General features: G+C 39.4%; 1 long non-coding RNA gene across 2 annotated transcripts; it reads left to right on the top strand.

The window, feature by feature from the left end:
• Positions 1 to 2,832: 2,832 nt before the first annotated feature.
• Positions 2,833 to 19,105, top strand: LOC124120445. Of its 2 annotated transcripts, none has more exons than XR_006858828.2 (4): positions 2,833 to 2,929; positions 17,277 to 17,345; positions 18,639 to 18,728; positions 18,990 to 19,105. It is a non-coding gene; the product is annotated as an uncharacterized LOC124120445 (long non-coding RNA). The 2 variants fall into 2 exon arrangements; XR_007223246.1 differs by lacking the exon at positions 2,833 to 2,929 and adding an exon at positions 8,251 to 8,347.
• Positions 19,106 to 20,839: the final 1,734 nt, after the last annotated feature.

Raw genomic sequence — 20,839 nt, forward strand, 5'->3', positions numbered from 1 at the left:
TACACACACACACTCTCAGCCGTGGGCGGATCATGATAAAACCAATTATTCTAACCGCCCCCGGGAAGCAATATTTACACAGCAAAACAGTACACGACAGTCATAGCATGTTTTATGGATAGATTCGGTGTTATTCTACTGTAACGAAAGAACCAACAGAAGTGAACTTAACACATTTGCCACAACATCACCTCACTCACATTAACGTGGCTGTTTGGTAAACAACGCAATATTGAAGAAAGATAAGAGACAATTTATGTGAATAAAGCGTGCTGAGACTAAAAATGAAATTACTGTATGATTGCCATAGAAAGAAAACGATCAACTTTATGTATAACAACTTTAGGTTTATTTCATATTGCGACGTTTCGATGTAGATTCTTACACCGTTATCAAGCTGGAGTGACAACAACCAAGTGATGATAGGTGTATATGCATGGCATTTTGTGATAAGCAGCAGATTAACCTTGACACCCATAGGTAATAGATAACAAGTAGCATACAGATTATTGGATGAAGCCAAATGTACAGTAAGAATAACAAATAGCACACAGGTAATGAAGCACATGGGTAATGAAGCCAGATGTATAGTAAGGATAGGGATGATTGCCATATTTTCAACAACCCTAAGCCATTGGTGGCGGAAGGGCCTTCTTTAAGATACGTCACGCCAAGACAAACATCTTTCTATTATGTATAACAGCCGGTTAATCCCGTCTCCATACAAGTGATGATTCACTTGTGCAAATATGGATGTGCAGTTGCATTAAATCTCACAACTTCAGTGCGGAGGGCCACGGCAGTCTTGTCGTCTTTGGCGCCTCAATTCGCTTTGCGTGTCAGATTCCTGTGATCGTGGATTCGAATCAGAGACTCGCCCTGATTATGAACCTTGTCCACACCTGTTCTTGTTTCGCCAAAGTGGTAAACGTCTAAGACCTGTATTACTTTTGGCTTTCTTCCCATATCAAGCTGACACGCCGAGCTGCAACGGAAATACTGTTCAAAGCGGCGTTAATCTCAACTCACTCACTGAGGAGATCACGTCACGAAATATTCGTCAAAGGGAGATAATTATGGTAGTTTGTGCTCATTCAAGCTCTCATACCCCCACGTATGGACGCCGACGGTGATTGTACGTACGCTTCTCCGGGTCATCTGTGAAAATGCCATGACGCCTGGTTTGACAATTAAATTCACCACTTAACTTAAAACGAGAATAGCCAGTATCGATTATCTGATGACAAAGATTCCAATGGGCGTAAGAGGCAAAATAGTGGTGGAAACTGAAAACCAGTGATGACACCAGGTGTTCGAGAAAATGGTAACCATATCCTGCCCTCGGGTAGCACCCACCCTCACACAACTTGCATAACAAAGTATGTGTTTGTTGCCTGACACTGCATACCAGTACACCTGCCATGCGACGGCGGCATGTAAATATACCATCAGGTGATGGAACGGAAATCCTATCATACGATAACACTGATTTTGTTGAAACTAAAAACGATATGTCAATTTTGAATTAGGCCTGCTGTGTACAAGTGCAGAGATTCCGCTGCTGATAAGTACAGACAAATAGTTAACACATACACAACTGTTTTCCAGATTTAATGCAACGCTATTAATCACATGATTCAAAGGCACGTGTGTCAGATAATCACTTAAAATAATATGACCATTATAAAACACAACTGGAAATCTGCTAACATAAACATGTTTTAAATGCTATCTGGGGCGGAAAGAGACAGGCTGTATCTATATGGAGGATTCATCACGAGTGTTTTTTAATATGGGTAATATCAACCGAGTCTTAGTTAATCGGTATTTGCCGAGCCTTTGGCGAGGCAAATACTGATTAACGGGACGAGGTTGATATTTCCCATATTAAAAAACACGAGTGATGAATTCTATTTATCATTTTCACATTTTTGCTTCCCAATTAAGGAATAATTGCATTAAACATTAACATCAGCAACTTGTCGAAATCTTACGTATAGATCGTGCGTAGTGATACATGTTTTCCATAACCGTGTAAATCAAAATAAACAACCTCCAAACTCCTTTATGGTATATTCCTTCCCAGAGAAAAAAAGTTCCTCGGATTATTTTAAACAAAATATTTGAACAGACTTTTGCAGAATAATTGAAATAATGTCTCCAACATAAAAGGTATCCATGTTGCACCGGCGAAAAAAGTCCCACTTCCGGTTATCTAATTTGCATATCTAATTTGCATACTTATGTCATTGGGGTATGACATACATGTTTTTATGTCATAAGCTTATGTCATGGATAAATGCTTTAGTTAAATGATAAATGTGTCTATTCAATTCCTGTTGTCAGGAGCTAGTATCCCTTGTCGACGGGAGACAGTCAACGGCACTAATGCAGTGATTACGGTATGCTCCCCAAGGTATAATATAACGGGTTATCCTTGAACAGGTCAAAACCGGAATTCAGCTACAGCCCGAGTTACCCCATGGATTGGGGCTGATTGGTTTTGGTATAACCAGATCTGTGGTCACCTTGACCCACAAAGGTTGTTCCACAAAGATCTTAGCGCTGCGAATGTTTGTTTTAATGAGAATTACGTTAGTGAATGAGTGAATGAGTTAACTTTAACGAGGTTTTAAACAGTATTCCAGTTATATCACGGCGAGCTGGTGATTTGATGAAAGTTCTTCAGAAGCTGCCAGTACAGCCACCGATCTTCAGTGCTCTTTTGGGATCAACGTATAATCCAAGAACTCTGCCCGACATAGAGACAGTGGACACTGCTGTTGATTATACAGCTATTGGGAACGTGTGCCATGGAGGCTTGACTAGGCTCCGACGGGTTCAACAACACTAAATCAGAATCAGTTGTTCGGCCAACCTCTTTCGCAGAGCTGCAGTGAGAATGTCGGTAGCTGTGATCGGATGATGTGTAAGTTTACTATTTTTTAAACGCACACCCACACAGTAAATACAATTGACCATGTTTTGTCAATATTTTGTCCTGTTTTGTCTTAACATCATTACTTATTCTGAATGTGTACACATGTATTTTCAAGTTAGCGACATTTAGTCAGAACTTGGGTTGGTGTGTTCCTTTTCCAAAGTTTGTGTTTGTATTGCATCTTTAAGACCAGGCTTGCAAATATGTACATGGACTGGCTATTGAATACATAATTATGTTTTTTAAAAAAAAACCTTACCATAGACGTCTATGGGAAAACATTCGTTTGAGTGTAATCTATAGGAGTACACAGGCGGTGATCGAATTCTCGAAGGTTGCGTTTGAAGAACAAGAAGCATAGTATTGATTGGCCATCAATACCGGAGTAGGCGGGGGTTTTCATGACAGACAGACAGACAGACATACAGATTGTTTATTTGAGTCTCACACCACAAAAATAATTACATAAATACATATAGAAGGACATAAAAGTGATCCACCCGTTAAGGGTTACGAGAGACTTAAAATATATCACAGTATGTACAGCATAAATATATTGGTGTAAAAGGGGTATGAAAATATACTACCCGTAACTAGCCATCTAAAATATTTTTTCTTCGTTGGAGAATTAAAAAGCAGGTTTTGGCTGTAAAATATACATAATATTTAAAAAAGTACAATAAGTTTATCAGTATTGCACAACTCTAGAAAGTTGGGATAGCTAAAACTCACCTTTTCGTATAAACTTTCACGCAAATCATCGTACACAGGGCAATCAAGCAATACATGACATTCATCTTCAATACTTTCCTTACACTGAAAATACACCCTTTCATTCACATTCATATTCGTATATCTGCCTGTTTCCAACTTCAGAGAAGCAGTACCTGATTAAACTATGTGTGCGTGGTTAGTGCCGGTAGGACAGAACATGCTCACCCTCTTCGCGAACACCCGGTGTCATCACTGATTGTCAGTAATCCATCCATATACTTTTCACCGCTATGTTACCTTTTACGTCTCTTGCGTTGACGTAGACGTTGACGTTGACGTTGACGTTCTCAGTTATATTGAAGTTGAATTACTCTCACCATAATTAACACCAGTAGAGCAGTTTGCCATAATTGTCATCGATGAAACAAACTTTCAAGGAAGCTAAATGATATGGTATATATTTGTAGCAGGTTTTTTGTCGCCGCCGCGCGAACCAACAACGTAACCAGTTTTCCTAGGAGCCAGACTGGGTTAACATTGAAAGACTTTTGATTACATCCACAGGGATAGATAATTACTATTTGTGACAGAACAGACTGCCGCTAATGAATAAGGTCAGAGTTACAAAGCACAGTGGTAATGTCAAGCTGTGAACCCTTTTGGTTCCATTCTCTGAGAAGCTGTGTACAATAGTCCTTCTGGGACCTTTACTACGGCTAAAACCACGTGGTGTGATGCGAGTCAGATGGTCGATGGTGGATTGTACACAAGTAAAATATTCATCGGAACTTGACCAAACCATTGTCGTAACGGTACCTTGTTGTCCAGTAGCATTCTGAGATGTGTAAGTAGGCATCGCAATGCTTTCGGCTATTTGTTTTCACATGGATGGGGGCGGTCGGGTAGCCTAGTGGGTAAGCGTGCGCTCGTCACGCCGAAGACCCGGGTTCGATTCCCGACATGGGTACAATGTGTAAAGCCCATTTCTGGTGTCCCCCGCCGTGATATTGCTGGAATATTGCTAAAAGCGGCGTAGAACCAAACTAACTCTCTCACATGGATGACTCACTGTTCATTACAGAAAACAATTAGTTACTCAACTGTGACAGTCGAACGTAATGTACCGAAATGATATCAATGTTCAGCGTCTTTTCGCGGCGTTCAGAGAGATGGTGGACTGTAGATCTGTCTTGTCCCTGTATTAAACGTCAACCACAACCACACCCCACTCTTTAACGTATGCTTCATTCTGACAATTCGATTAAAATTATGAATGTAATCACTCTGTCTATTACAATGGATTCCTATTAAAGTCAAAGCTATAATGGCGATACGCGGGAGTCCCTGGTGTCCATGGCACTTCCATAGCAATCTACTAAAGCTGCTAAACAGATTCATTATGAATAACGCAAGGACATCTGCAATTTAGAAAGATGCACATACGCTTCAAAATACTGCTACAAAGCTGTCACATTCCACATGGTTTTTTTCATAACCAATTCATTAACAAAACCCATACCTGGTAACAGGAGACACAAGGACACGCCCTAAAAGAGGGGTGGTGTAATAATTTGTAATACAAATAACAATTTGTGGCAATTTGTAAGATGACCCAGGTCGTCACTCCTAACTTGACTGTAAAATAACTTGTAACGTATCACAATATATATATATATATATATATAATAAAATAATAAAGTCAAATTAGTCCATCATCTTCTTTATATCAGTTTCATACATAGTACTTTCGCTGTCTCATGACAGCTCTTCAGTGTAACTGACAATGACATATAATGACGTCATACTTATGATGACGTCATAAATTACAACTGTGACGTCATAATGTATTTACACACTCCAGCGACGACACTAAGTAATTTAACAATTGTAGGGAGACATTTGAATTAAATATACAGTATTTGTAAAGTAACAGTGCAACATTTACGATTGATATGACAAATCTATTAATACATTCTAGAGTTCAATTTTGGTTTCATCAATTGGATAAACATTTGTTCTTTTTCCAGTCTCAGCTGCTTGTTACTTGTATACAATTTATAAAACGGAAAAATAGTAAATTTCCCGTTTCCTCAATCATCAATGTGTTTGCTGACACCTAAGCATCGAACATTAGGGTCTCTAATCTGCTGTTTGTGTACAGTGACTCTATCTTTTAATTCCATGCCGGTTTCACCGATGTAGTTTTCGCCGCATCCCGAACATCTCATAACATACACCACATCTTTGCTGCGGCAGTTCATGTCGGCTTTCCCATTGAAACCTTGCCATTTGCAAAAAGGAAAGTAGTACCTTCACTTATGATATATATAAATCTTGTATGCTTTTAGCGCAAAACAACACTTGTCTTAAAATGCATCAAAATCGTTCTTACCACACCACAAAAGACAATAAATTTCACTTTTTCAGATTTTTAATAGACATGAGTACTTCTTGGCTTTAATCATAGCCCATTTGGGTTCAGAAAGTTCCACTGGTGTGGCAGTTTTCTGACAGGTGGTACTATCTTAAGCAGGGGTCACATTTTGTGACCTTTTGACCTCTGGTGACCTTTATTATTACTGGATTAGATCTATATTACATACCAACATGAAGAGCATCAGTCTACAAACATTTTGAGTATTGCCTGTAAAGTTAATTCACTTTCTAGTTTCCCTTACCCCGAAATCTGGTCCCATGAATTCGACTTAGGGGCCCCCCTTTATGTGGTGATTACTACCACTAAGCTATGAATCCCGGAATGCTTTCAAAGTTTTTTTTCATCTATGGATAAATGACTTTCAAAACATCATACTGAGATTTTGTCACCCTAGGTGGTACCAGTATCTGGACTGGCTCATGGACTACCTGTGACGTCAGCCCAGCAACATGGTTGCTGTGGTAATCATAAGGTCCCCTTCGTGAGTTATCATATCTGCACGCTATGTCATCGAAGGAGCCGAACCATGTTAAGAGTTTTCAATGTTTGTTTACTAAATATATCCGGCGATGGACCATTGTAAAGCAAACTGACTTTGATGTTACCCATTTCTTTTTAATAAATGTTGTTGGGTTTTTTTATGTTACCTTTTTCTTTTTAAGAAATGTTGTTGTTTTTTGTCTTTTTACTGGTTTTTTTTCATAATTTATCTGAAGACTAAGGATATTCATTTTATTTATCTTCGATTTAATTGATTAAAACCGAACCTTTAGTGCAATGTCACTTGACACCTATTAGCAATCCTTACAGCAGGAAGCTGAATATCAATTTATGGATAGTCACACTGACAGCTGTCTCTGTACATAATTGCATAAGACACATACAGATTTGTCATTATATGTTATTTTGAATGGTTCCTCGCTACAGTTCACACAGCCAGTTAGATCGATAGCAGATAGTGATGTGATGATGGTGTGTTTGGGGTAAATGGGGTTGTATGATGTAATGGAGCCTTGGGTTATGGATAGGAACAAGTTATGCATTAATCGATAGCTTTACATAAATTGTCACGTGGTAGATTTTGTGGCACGGGCACCACCTTGTGGTGAGAAAAAACGATAATTCTACACCGCATCACCAACTAGGGAGGTATATGCCGTTCATCTGAACTACAGGCAAAATTCAATTTATCAATTGGAAGTATTGACATATCAAGCTACGAATTACAAGCATCAATCATGTAAATAGAAAGTATTGATATTTCTGATGGGAAGAATATTGCAAACAATTACAAGTTTATAACAATGGACGAAAGAATGAAACCTCTTTTGGTGTCCATGAAACTATTCGGAATCTACTTTGACCCACAGCAGGGTAGGAATACACTGGGACAGTCACCGAATGTCGATGAGAGAACATCTACCAGGCTACAGACATTCTTCAGCCTTCGACTGTATTGTTACATGGTTCTTCTTTTGCTGTGGTTCAATTTTGTCCGATGTGCTGTTGGCATATTTCCTCTGAATGAAAGCTTACCCTTGAGGATCATTCTGTCGTCCTGGTACATGCAGTGTTCTTTTAATGCAACCATCATGGTTGTTTCATGTCAGAGATTTAGTCACTTGCGATCCTTCTACAAACACTGGGATTCTCTTTCCAACAACAACAATGTGACGAAAGAAATTGACTGTGGAATTAAATACCCAATGAAGTATTTGAATGTTGCAACTTCAGGTGGATGGGCTTTCTTCTTCGTCAATATAGCTGCAGTTTTCGCAATCTCTCTCGGAAATTTCTCAAAGTTTTTCCTTGATGATATTGTTCGGCCATTTCCAAAGAATCCATGGACAATCACTCTTAGTTTGATCTTGCTTATTTTCGATACAGGGGCATGGGTGTTTCCTGTAATTTTCGTGATAGTGGTTTCCAGGGTCATCAAAGATCAGTTTCTCAGACTTGGACAGATCCTTTCAAAGCAGATTAAGGAAGCAGATAACCACATCCCTGATCGTCTACCAGAACTGAGATCTCGCTACACACAGCTTTGTCAGGCTGTGGATATCATCAACAGAACCTTCAAATGGATCCTCGGACTATCCTTTTTCCTCCAGGTTTTCCTGGCCTGCTTTGTTTCGTATCAGATGATAAATGGCCCAAAGGAAATGTTTACAACTTTCACCTATTCGTATTGGCTTGGAGGTTGTTTTCTAATCATCATATCGCTGACAAGGTGCAGTTCAGATGTACATGACGCGGTAAGTACATATTTGCATGTACCTTGCCTGCTCTCGTTCGTATTAATTTCGTGACAAACATGTTGGAAGAGAAGAACACCAATAGTCATACAACTTTCATATCTATTCATATCTATGTGGAATGAAAGCACCATGTGTTCTAAACCCTGACCAGGATGACACAGCGTTGCAAAAAGGAATCAGGCCCTTATAATAATCATCACAGAAAGGTTAACGGGTCAGATGACATTTCATCAACTGATCTTGATTAAGGTGGCCATTTCGCACATGCGATCACACATTACCTGCACTTTTCGTGAGAGTGAGTGAGTGAGTTGGGTTTAACGCCGCTTTTAACATTATTCCAGTTATATCACGGCGTGTCAGCTTAATGTGGGAGGAAAGCCCGAAGTTATTCAGGTCTCAGACGTTTACCACTTCGGTGAAATCCACGAGCACGGGTATGGTGCTGACAAACCTAGAAACATAATTGGGGCGAACCGGGATCCGAACCCACAAGCATAGGTTTCTGGCGTACCCAAGGGACGCAACTCTGCACAGCGAATCGCGGCGCCTTAGACGACTGGGCCACCCGTGCCCCCCTTTTCGTGAGACACTCAAATTTGAGGTCACAATTGCATTGTACACTGACTCATATCCAATTTCAGGTATTCTGTCTGGGGGAGGTGGTTAATATCTCAACCTGGACATTTCTTTAATAGTTGACTCAGCATAATTGACAAATGTTTTCTTTCTGCATCATTCAGTTCAAATCAGTTATATATCCCGACATCAACTTCAGGACTATACAAGAATAGTGCTCTTCATGCTGTTTCTTTTGTTCATATAAAAGTAAGGTCATAAACTTGGAAGACAACTTTCAATATGAATATAGAAAGACAATTACGAAGCTACTGAAAACGTCCTTGCAGTAAAGATACAATTATCAAATAAAACTAACTTTGACATCAACGTATGGTCCAACTGTCGATTGTCCGCTTTATGACAACTTACTAGATATCATTTCTTGCTTTGTTTCAGATTACTTATGGTTGTCTAGCGGCTGGAATTTTTAAAAGGCCCACGCTTAGATCATTATGTAATTACAAAAGCTAGTGATCAAATTGTAGATTAACATTGTACTACAGAGTGTTATTGATCGGAGATACACTGAGCCGACCACACGATGATATACATGGAGTCAAACTCGTCCAATTCAATAAGTAAGGTTTACATTACTGGTCTATTGATATCGATCTGATCGATCGATACGTTGGGTCTCATTTATATGTACTAGACAAAGGTAGAGGCTAAGTTCGATGACACTCTTTTACGCAATACGTAAAATTGATTAAACGTAATTTACACGAAATTATTTACTTAGACAAAGTTCATACATAGGTACTTGGCAAACCTGAATTCAGCATTGGTGATTAACTGTTTTAGAGACATTAATACTGAAGATTATAGGCAATTCTATTATATGCTCAACACGAAAGAAGAGGGAAAGTGATACAGATGAGTGAGTAAGAGAGTATGGTTTTACGCCGCTTTTAGCACGCCGAAGATCCGGGTTCGAATCCCGACATGGGTACAAAGTGTGAAGCCCATTTCTTGTATCCCCTGCCGTGATATTGCTGGAATATTGCTAAAAGCGGCGTAAAACCATACTCACTCACTCACTCACTCACTCACTCACTCACTCACTCACTCACTCTTCGAGGGGCGGTCGGGTAGCCTACTGGTTAAAGCGTTCGCTCGTCACGCCGAAGACCCGGGTTCGATTCCCGACATGGGTACAATTTGTGAAGCCCATTTCTGGTGTCCCCCGCCGTGATATTGCTGGAATATTGCTAAAAGCGGCGTAAAACCTCACTCACTCACTCACTCACTCACTCACTCACTCCAACGTTTACGCGACGTTTGCATAGGGTGGGAGTGTAATCGCATTGGGCGGCATCACAACTCATCATTGTTCATTGCAATTTTAATGGCGTACGCTACCGGGACGACATCATTTGAGATCTTGTTCTACCCTTTGTGGATAGAAATACAGGGGCGTAACGTCACGTTATAGCAGGATTATGTGCGTCCAGGTGTTGCACGTATAATGTTTGAGTCAGCATAACAATACGTATGGGATGAGATAGATGGCGCCTACCACAGGATCAGAACCAGCCGGAAACGCCAGCAATGTTTGGCAAATCTTTGGTTGACATTTGGAAGAACACCCCTGAGTGTTTTCAATCATCTGGTGTCTTCAATGCGCTGCCGCTGCCTCGCCTGTGTTTCCGACAAACACACATATACACAGTTACACCCAAAGGTGCAACTGCAAGGTTCTTGATTTCTTTTACATTTCTGGTACTCAACAGTTTATTTTGTACTTTATTATATTCGGAAATTGCATATATTTATTCGAGTAAGTTTTGATCTTGATTCATGGAACGCTTAACATTTAAACAGGTAGTGGAATTCATTGGCTGCAGCTGGCGACATACACATGTCCTTTATTCTCTATCTATTCCAAGCCAACGGCCAACTTCGACAGGTAGATTATGGTCACAGGTTCTATGGTTTAGAATAGGATACTAAATTTGTTTAGATAGGAGAAGAAAGTTTTCAAATGACGGGATATCTTTTAAATTTTTATAATAACACCCTCTTGAACTTCTCTCGACGTCAGATAAAATGTTTTCTATCTGAGCAGTTAGCCACTGGTTGAAAACGCTTTATGGATCATAAAATACATAGGATAGACCAGAGTAATTAAGCATTTGCCTAACATTTCTTATCCAGGCATTTTGTTCATTATTAGATAAAAATTGCAAATGAGCAAACCTATAAATAATTTGCGATAGTTTCGGTGCAGGTCCGGGTTTATGCCAAAAGTTAACTAATCGTTTAACTGCATAAATCGATAAAGGTATTCTTCCTAGTTCTCCATACACCATAAAATTTGGGGTCGCATTTCTAAGACCATATGCTAGTTTAAGGAATTTTAGATGGGTCTTTTGAATTTTGTTCATATTTTCGTATGCAAAATTTTCACACCCATATAATAATTTGGTTCATTACATTAAAAGCCTATGGTAAACAATCCAAAGGAATGTTATAATTTCTCGATTTTGGGGGTGGAAGACAGAACATGGCTTTAGATGCACTCTCCGCTAAACATTTTTTTCTGGCTTAAAATTTCTGTTTCTACTAAACAATACACATAAGTACGTATAATTGTCTACGATATCAATTTCCGTATTCTCCAAATAAAAAGATAACCTACTGTTTTTGGACGGCCCCCTTCCAAAGATGTAAACTTTAGTTGTTTTCTAATTTCCAGATATTGCAATAACGTCTTAAAGAATCTAATGTAATCTGGAGTTCAGTTGCAGAATCAGCAGAGGACAGTGTCATCAGCAAACAGAAGGGTTAGGAAACAGATACTTTAAGATAGCTGCTCGTATTCTTCTGTGCTTTAATCCTATCATTAACCGCAAATGGACATCTTGATTGCTTATTGTTAGTTTTACCATTGTCAGCTTCTTGTTATTACACTCTCTCGTTAATCTCATTGTGATCATAGATTCAATCTGTACAGTCATATTTTGAAAACACAAATTATATCAACTCTTTGACAATATCTGGAGACTGGGATTATGGCTAATGTGGGATTAATGGAATATGTCTTTAAATAATAAACTCCATGTACAGCAATATTAAATCATGTATTTTAAGAAATTGAATAACCACAGATCACATTCAGAACACATTTCGCTTTTGTTATTCTCTTTATACCTCAAAGATCTTGGGGAATTCCAAACTGAACAGACATGTGATGGAATTGTTATTGACGATACATCTCTGAATATGTACCATGGAGTAACGCTCAAAAAGGCATGGCCATTCTAGCAGTTATTGTGTGAGAGAGCATCAAAGGAAATGCATTTCATATTAACCAAAGCTAGATAACATAACCTTTCGATAACCTGCGAATTAAAAATATTTGATGCAATGATAATCCCCACCTTAACTTATGGTTTAGAAATCTCGGGGTTTGAAAACTGTACTATAATGGAAATGATTCACCTTGATTTTATTAGAAAATTGTTACCTATCAAAGAGCGTACTCCACTTTATATGTTGTATGCAAAAATGGGATGCAAGCCACTTTACACCAGTGTAATGAATAAAATGATTTGCTAATCACTGGAAAGTCGTCCAATATATCCTCTATTATGTATGTTATTTTTGGATAAATGCAAAAATAATTGTTCAAACAAATGTATCTCAGTAATTACAAATATTCTTTTCATTACAGGATTATTTGTATTATAAATCAATCTCCATGTATACCAACGTCTTTCAAATGTGTGGTTAAGACATGTCTTGAATATTAGTTCATACAACAATGACACTTTGCTTTGGAGGTATTCTCAAAATCTAGAGTCTATTAACTTATCAAATATGAAATTAAACCAAACTTTACCTTGATATTAACCCCAGAAATACCACATGCCGCTGTTACATCTTAGCTTTTCTTGTCACAGACTACTAATTGCAAAAGGTCGCTGGACAAAAATACCATTGGTTGAATGGACATGTCCGTTCTGTAATGCAACGGTATTGCTGATGACTATCGTTACATCTTAATTCTTTTAGAAGTTTCTTACCTATCGCTCAAAATATATCTAGTGAAATTGTTTGAATGCAAAAAAAACTTACCATGAAAAAGTTATCAACTTTCTGTAAGTGTATTATAAATGCTATTGAGTGACTATTGTGCACAATGCCGACATGTACTCTCTTCAAAAAAAGAAACGAACAGGTAGATTTTTAGTAAATTTATTGTACCTAATACAGTCGATATATTTAATTCAATAGCATAGATACAGATATGAAATAGCCACATGTTGTCGTTGTACAAAGACATTGAAAAAGTTCATTGTCATGCTGAACTCAGTATCTCGCGTGACCGCCCCGGGCAGCAATCACGGATCTGCACCTCCTCAGCACTGTCTGGATACGTGATACGTCGATTGAGGTCATCCCAGAGGTGTTCGATTGGGTTGAGATCGGGAGATTTGGCGGTCAATGGTTGGAAGAAGTTGAGTTTGAAGAATTTGAACCAAGTAGCGATTTGCTGTCAAATTTCCTGAACCACAACCAAGTCAGATCTCATGGTGTAGTATACCAATGACGTCACAATGGTATGCACAGCACTGTGATGCAATTTCATTGCAACGATATCTACAATGTAAATATCGTTTGATATCACCAAAGCGATATCTCCTCTGGGAGCCAGCTCAGTTTTGGATGAGTTTTGGGCCACTCCCTTACTTATAGTCATAATTGTCAGGGAGATAACCTGTTTCCATACTCTTGTATGGTGCACGTCAAGGTTCCAACTGGGACCAATTTTTTGTTCTCGTTGTATGCTACACTGCTTGGGGATATAGCAAGATTCTATGGGGTCAGGTTTCATCAATACGCCGATGACGCGCAGATCTAACTCGCATTTCATTGTCAATGGAAGCTGCATCTGATGCACTATCACGCTGAATTCCTGATATTAAGGGTAGGATGGCTAACAACTTTCTTCAGTTAAATGAGGACTAAACGAAACTGATTTTTTCTTCCAAATGTACCAGGCTAAAATATCCCCATTTGCGTCAGTGTCATTAAACCAAAGCACATGAACTCGCAATTTGGGTGTTTGATTCTTCTCTCAGTCTGGAAACGCACGTAAATACCATCTGTCAACGTGCATATTTTCACGTGTGCGTTTCTTGTGGAAGTGAGTATACATTCACTGCAATGTTCACTTGTGAAGCACTGAAGGCTGATGACGTCAGAGTACCTACTGATGCGCAAAACAAAAAGATGTTGATCATAAGGGATAAGATTGGTAGTGACGATCGGATACAGAACGAAGGCCTGTTGGAACCAAAGCCAACAGGTACATAAAGACACGATCCAATGCCCTGCAGAGTTTCAAATGGCGAACTCTATTGTGATTTTTTTACCAGATTCTCATAGATATAGGATATTTATTCTCAGTTGCACCCGATCATGGATGATATTGTTACCACAAATATCCAAGCTCCTATCCCAAATACATGAGTGAGTGAGTGTGGTTTTACGCCGCTATAAGCAATATTCTAGTAATATCATGGCGGGGGACACCAGAAATGGGCTTCACACATTGTACCCATGTTGGGAATAGAACCCGGGTCTTCGGCTTGACGACCGAACGCTTTAACCACTGGGCTACCCGACCGCCCCTTGTTTTAGTAGAAGACATGATACTTTGTATAGATAACGACATCCATATTGTTTGTAATGACGTTTCATAGCTACCTCTTGCCCACGTATCTGATGGGGGCGGTGGGATAGCCTAGTGGTTAAAACGTTTGCTCGTCACGCCGAATGCACGGTTTCGATGTGTGAAGCCCATTTCTGGTGTCCCCCGCCGTGATATTGCTGGAATATTGCTAAACGCTGCGTAAAACCAAACTCACTCAGGGTGGAACAGACAATCAGTGTCGCGATAGAGTATGGAAAAGACGTGATTGTCTGAAGGTACAAAACACCTATGAGTGAGTGAGTGAGTGAGTTGGGTTTTACGCCGCTTTTAACAGTATTCCAGTTACATCACGGCGTGTCAGCTCAATGTGGGAGGAAAGCCCGAAGTGATGCAGGTCTCAGACGTTTACCACTTCGGTGAAACCCACGAGCATGGGTATGGTGCTGACAAACCTAGAAACATAATCGGGGCGAACCGGGATTCGAACCCACAATCATAGGTTTCTGGCTCAAAACACCTATGACGTTGATGAGAAATGCTATACATCCACATACTTTGGACCATATTGAAATACTGCTGCTTTCCTTGAAATTTGAATCATTAGCTTGTGTCCTGTAGTTACTGCATCCTAAATGTACTTTGTGTCTACAAATCAGCGTTATTGTATTTGTGCTATATGGGTCAATCCCTGTGAGGGAAAATTACAGGTCGTACATCAAATAGCTTGTAAAACTTGATTGGTTAAACCTAACCTTAAATAAGTGCGATCTCCGTTTTAGCTATTAGCCATGTTACAGCACTTAGCTGAATATCAATTTATCGACAGTCAACAAACCATCAGCACGTGCCACCGTAGAAAACTGTTTATACTCTTCACTGATAGCGGGCTCTATACTCTTGCATAATGCCCATACAGGTTTCTGATTGTGTGACTTCATTACCAAATAGAGTTGATGCTTCCCCGCTCAAGTCCAATCAGTTGATTATGCAGCCATTTGCCGTACATAGTGTGATTTTCAGTGTGCTGCTGGGTTTACGTTTGACTCTTTAAAAAGTAAATTGGGTTTATGGTGTGTAGGTGGTTGTGGATATCGACAGGTACATATTCAGCCTTGTTCGAAAGCTTTACATTAATTGTCACGTGATTGATAATGTGACACGGGCACCTCACTGTGTTGTTTCAAAGCGTCCATTTTAAACCGCATCACCGCACAGGGATGAATATGCCTTTCATCTGAACTACAGGCACAATTCAAATTAACAGTTGGACGTTTTGTCGAATGAAGTTACGGATTACATGCCAGCATCAATCATGAAAATAGAAAGTATCGACATTTCTGATGGAAAGAACATTGCAAACAATTGCAAGTCCATACCAATTGAGAACAGAATGAAACCTCTATTGATATCCATGAAAATATTTGGACTGTACTTTGACCCACAGCAGGATAGCAATGCATTGGAACAGTCACAAAATGGTCGTAAGAGAATATCTACAAGCCTACAGGCATTCTTCAGCCACCGACTGTATTGTTTCATGGTTCTTCTTTTGCTGTGGTTCAACTTTGTCCGAAATGCTGTTGGCATATTCCCTCTTAATAAAGGTTTACCCTTGAGGATCTGTCTCACGTCCTGGTATCTCCAGTGCTCATTGAATGCAACTATCATGGTTGTTTCATGTCAGAGACTTGGCCACTTGCGATCCTTCTACAAACATTGGGATGCTCTTTTCAACAACAATGTGACGAAAGAAATCGGATGTGGATACAGATGCCAAATAACGTATTTGAATGTTGCAACATCAAGTGCATGGGCTGTAATTGTCGTCAGCGTAGCTGCATGTTTTACAGTCACTCTTGGCAATGTTTCGAATTCTAATCTTTTCCTTGTTGATATTCTTCGTCCTTTTCCAGTGGAACAATGGGCAGTCGCACTCAATGTTATTTTGTTTACTTTCGACACCGGTGCATGGGTATTCCCTGTAATCTTCGTGGTCGTAGTTTCCAGGGTCATCAAAGGTCAATTCCTCAGATTTGGGCAGGTCCTTTCCAAGCAGATCAAGGAAGCAGATGACAACATCCCTGAACGTCTGCCAGAACTGAGATCTCGCTACACACAGCTTTGTCAGGCTGTGTATATCATCAACAGAACCTTCAAATGGATCCTCGGACTATCCCTTTTCCTTCAGGTTTTCCTGGCCTGCTTTGTTTCGTATCAGCTGATAAACTACCGAGAGGAAATGTTTAAAACTTTTATCTATTCGTATTGGTTGGGATGTTGTTTTGTGATTGTTATTTTGCTGACAATGAGCAGTTCTGGTGTACATGACGCAGTAAGTATACACTTTTATTTAGCATCTCACTCTGACCCAGTCGTCTACAGTTCCACAAATCAATGTGCGTGACGTGGTTGCACCAAACAGGTGTGCCAAAGAGATGATCGTGGGTTCGAATCGCAAATTCGTTTGGTTAAGTTTCTAGGTTTGTGATTACTTCAGGCTTTGTGACCATGGTATTTTCAACGTTGCTAGTTATATAATACACGATATGTTCCTCAGTGTATATAATAGGCATAGCTATTTCCAAATTCTCAGCCTACGATGGCTGTTTAGATACACATCTACAAAATGTTAAAACACTATTTCAGGCCCATTCCTTGCTGGATGACATTTTCCAGATTGGAACAAAAAACGCAACTGCAGAACTTCTGGGACAGGTAGGTTTATGTTTTTGCCATACAATATTGGCTCCCAAAGGTAATTTTAATTATTTATGTTATTCCTCGAAGAAACGCCCCAGCCAGCAAAATTAGATTGGACCAACAATGTGGGCTGAGAAATGGGTCCATTGAGGATTTGTCTAAGGGGTTCCAACTTGGTCCTATCTAGGCATATATCTATTGTGCCTGTGAAGGTATGTATGGGTTTGTTTTCTCTGCATAACAAATGAGTTGATGTATTATGAATGTATCAATATAAATTGGTACAAATGTTTACTAAAAACAAAATTCTTCTCTCTAATAATACAGACATTCATGACAATAGTTTTCAGTCTACACAAAGACCAGACAAATGCTTTGGCTGTATTTTTTTAATTTCTTTTTTTGTCCTTTTATGGTATTTTAAGCTTATCCATTAACTAACACTAAATAAAGTAATAAATAGATATACAATACATAAGCTTATATCAGATAATTGTCATCACCGCCAAAATAATAGACTAAGATACCGAAAATCTAGGCCTTCTATAAGTGCAGGCAGTATCTGTAACATAAATTGTGAAGACATTCAGCGAGAACGGTCGGTTTTAGTTCCTATGTACGTGAAGACCTCGGCGACTTAGGGTCTTGTCCCGATTGTAAAACAGTTTACTTTAGTGGGAGGCTGAAAAGGTTAGAAGGCATTACTGAGGAACAAGATCTTACACATTTCCTACCAAAATAAATAAAAAATGGCGGAAGGTGTCCCGTAAAAGGCATTCATATCTTGCTTTGTGTCATTGTGTCGATGAGTGGGGTATCTGTATATTTCGAAACGAAGTAACAATGGCAGGCTCTTAACAGACTTGATGCCCCATTCGCTTGGCTCCAACACTAGCCCAATTAGACCCCAGGACGAGTGAGCGCGGGAACTAACAAAGATGCCTTATGGCCCCATTCAGCCTTGCTTTACAACGGTATAAGGTTCTATACCGAAACTTCGCCTTTACATTCAACAAAGGCGTTGTTATCCATAAATTATCTCTACTTTGGCCTAGCGAAGCTTCCCCTTCCCGACTGATTGCCGCCAAAGGAGATACTTGACAGATGTGTCTTTTCCAAAATGGTAGTTACGCTACTGCCTTAAAACAAGGTTCAGCTGGAACTATATTGCATGTTGTCACACTCCGACTGACCAATCACTCATCACCTTTTGCCGCAATATTTTAATCACACATTCCAGGGAAACTTGCAATGTTTGTATTCATTTGTGATCGGGCCATCATCATCAATTCTTCCTTACTTTTTCAGCTTAACCTCTTTGTCTCCAAGTTGACAGGAACATCCACTGGATTCACGGCCATTAACTTCTTTGTCATCACAAACGAGTTCCTTCTGACTGTAAGTTGAAACGTCAACAATAAATACCATAAAATCTAACATCTGTCTTGCCACAGGACATTGGACATTAATGAAATCAATATACCACTGTTCAATGATACGACATACAACATAACATGGCATGAAATAGTGCATGGCTTTGTGATATTTGGAAATTGAAAAAAACGTTTGACTGATAAACAAGACAATCTTGGGTATGTTTTTGTTAGTTATTGCGAACTATTGTTGACTGCCATGTTATTCAACATTCATTCATTTCAGTTGGGTGGACTGTTCATCACCTACTTCTTCCTCCTGCTGCAATTCAAGATATAGACTGACACTGGGTTGTCCTCATGTGGATAGATTCATACACACCAAGTGTCCTGTCCCCAAAATCGAGACTTACTCTATGCCACAGTAACGACAATTGCAGCTGTAAGATCACCAAGATCAGTGAAAACTACCACAGCTGGCAAGGCCCACTTACAGTTTCACTCTGATGAAAAGATAAAATCTCCTCTGGAAATAAAAAATGACATCAGTTCTCAACCTTTGGCATTGTACATTTTATTGTGGGTGGTCTTTTATTTTTGTTAATGTTAGAAAAAACATATGAGATGTACATTTTACCCACCACTCTGTGACTGCTCTTACTACCCTTTTAGCTAAAATTGCAAAATCAAGAACATGTAGACAACCACACACTGAGATGCTTTTTGTTCATGCTGAGATTCTCCCAGTTGCTGTCGACATAATAGTTTGGCGCCCATTCCCAAAGAAGGAGATAAAACACAAAACAATTATCAAATTTGTTCTGTTACGGGAAATGACATAATTAGGCCTACACACTCTATAATTAGGCCCCACATTCGCTTACCCAACACTCACCTCTCCTTTATCAACAACCTGATTAAAAGCAACAGCCTAGAATGTGTATCAGTAAGTGCAAATGACTATCAAATAAAATGTTTGGTTTTCTATTCAGAGAATAAGCAAACGAGTTCTTTGTCCCTCTGTAACGTTTCGTTTCCAGATATACTTTTCTTCTTGAACTGTACAATATTTACAGGAAGGTCTGGTGGTTTCACTATTTCTTGCAATTCCGACGGAAATGTGGTTGAATACCACAGGATTGGCCTTATCCTCCTGCCCAAAAATCAAAAGCGTTCAGGCAATAAACACATATACAGGTTGAATTGTGTAGTTTGTCTTTTGGCATACATAACGTTTAGCTCACTTGGATCAAGATATACGTACGCTATTTCTGATGCACCAAACGTGGAGATCACAATATATATTAAAGTCAAAGCCTCGATTATCTTCTGAAATAGATTCGACGAGACAGGGGTCCGCGAAAAGGATAAGCATGTCCTGCCCTTTAAGTAGCACCCGTCACTTACACAATTGGCATAGAAAAGGACAGTGTGCATTGCCTCATACCTGTTTTCGGGTATTCTATGGAATTTCTAAACGATAGTATAAAATTGCGTTCATGTCGCAGGATTATCTGGGCCAGAATCGATTTTTTTACAGACAGTCGTCGTATGACAGGAGTACTGATGGGCTTGTTTTGCTTCGGCCCTAAATGTGATAGGGCTGAATATGAACCTTGCTTGTTTACTTATATGTGACGAAGGTCTTTCAACTTTCTCTTAGCCATAAAATACGTTGGCATCAATAGATGTATGTGAGAGACACCATGTGAATATATGACAGTAACATTAAAATAAGCGTTCATGCTGCTGAATAGATCTAATGTTGAGCAGTGTGCATGTGGTGAATGGACATGTCATGAATGTGGCAGAGTAGAGAATGAACCAACAAGACGCTTCTCTGAAAGGTCTAAGGCACCGACAATATTTTATCCCATGAAAAAGTACGCTATTTACGTCGTGATGGGCTGATGTCATGACGTTCCCACAATTTGTACAAAACGTAAGTGTTTGTTTGATGCCTGATGCCACACGACAGTACACGTGACATGTGACGGCAGAATGCAAACAAAACAGAAAATCAAGTGATGAACCATGGAATCCACTCACATGATAGTGAGTGAGTGAGTGAGTGAGTGAGTGAGTGAGTGAGTTGGGTTTAACGCCGCTTTGAACAGTATTCCAGTTACATCGCGG

Source organism: Haliotis rufescens, unplaced genomic scaffold (genome assembly GCF_023055435.1).
Source record: "Haliotis rufescens isolate VD_foot unplaced genomic scaffold, xgHalRufe1.0.p SCAF_3, whole genome shotgun sequence".
In the NCBI taxonomy this organism is placed as follows: Eukaryota; Metazoa; Mollusca; class Gastropoda; order Lepetellida; family Haliotidae; genus Haliotis; species Haliotis rufescens.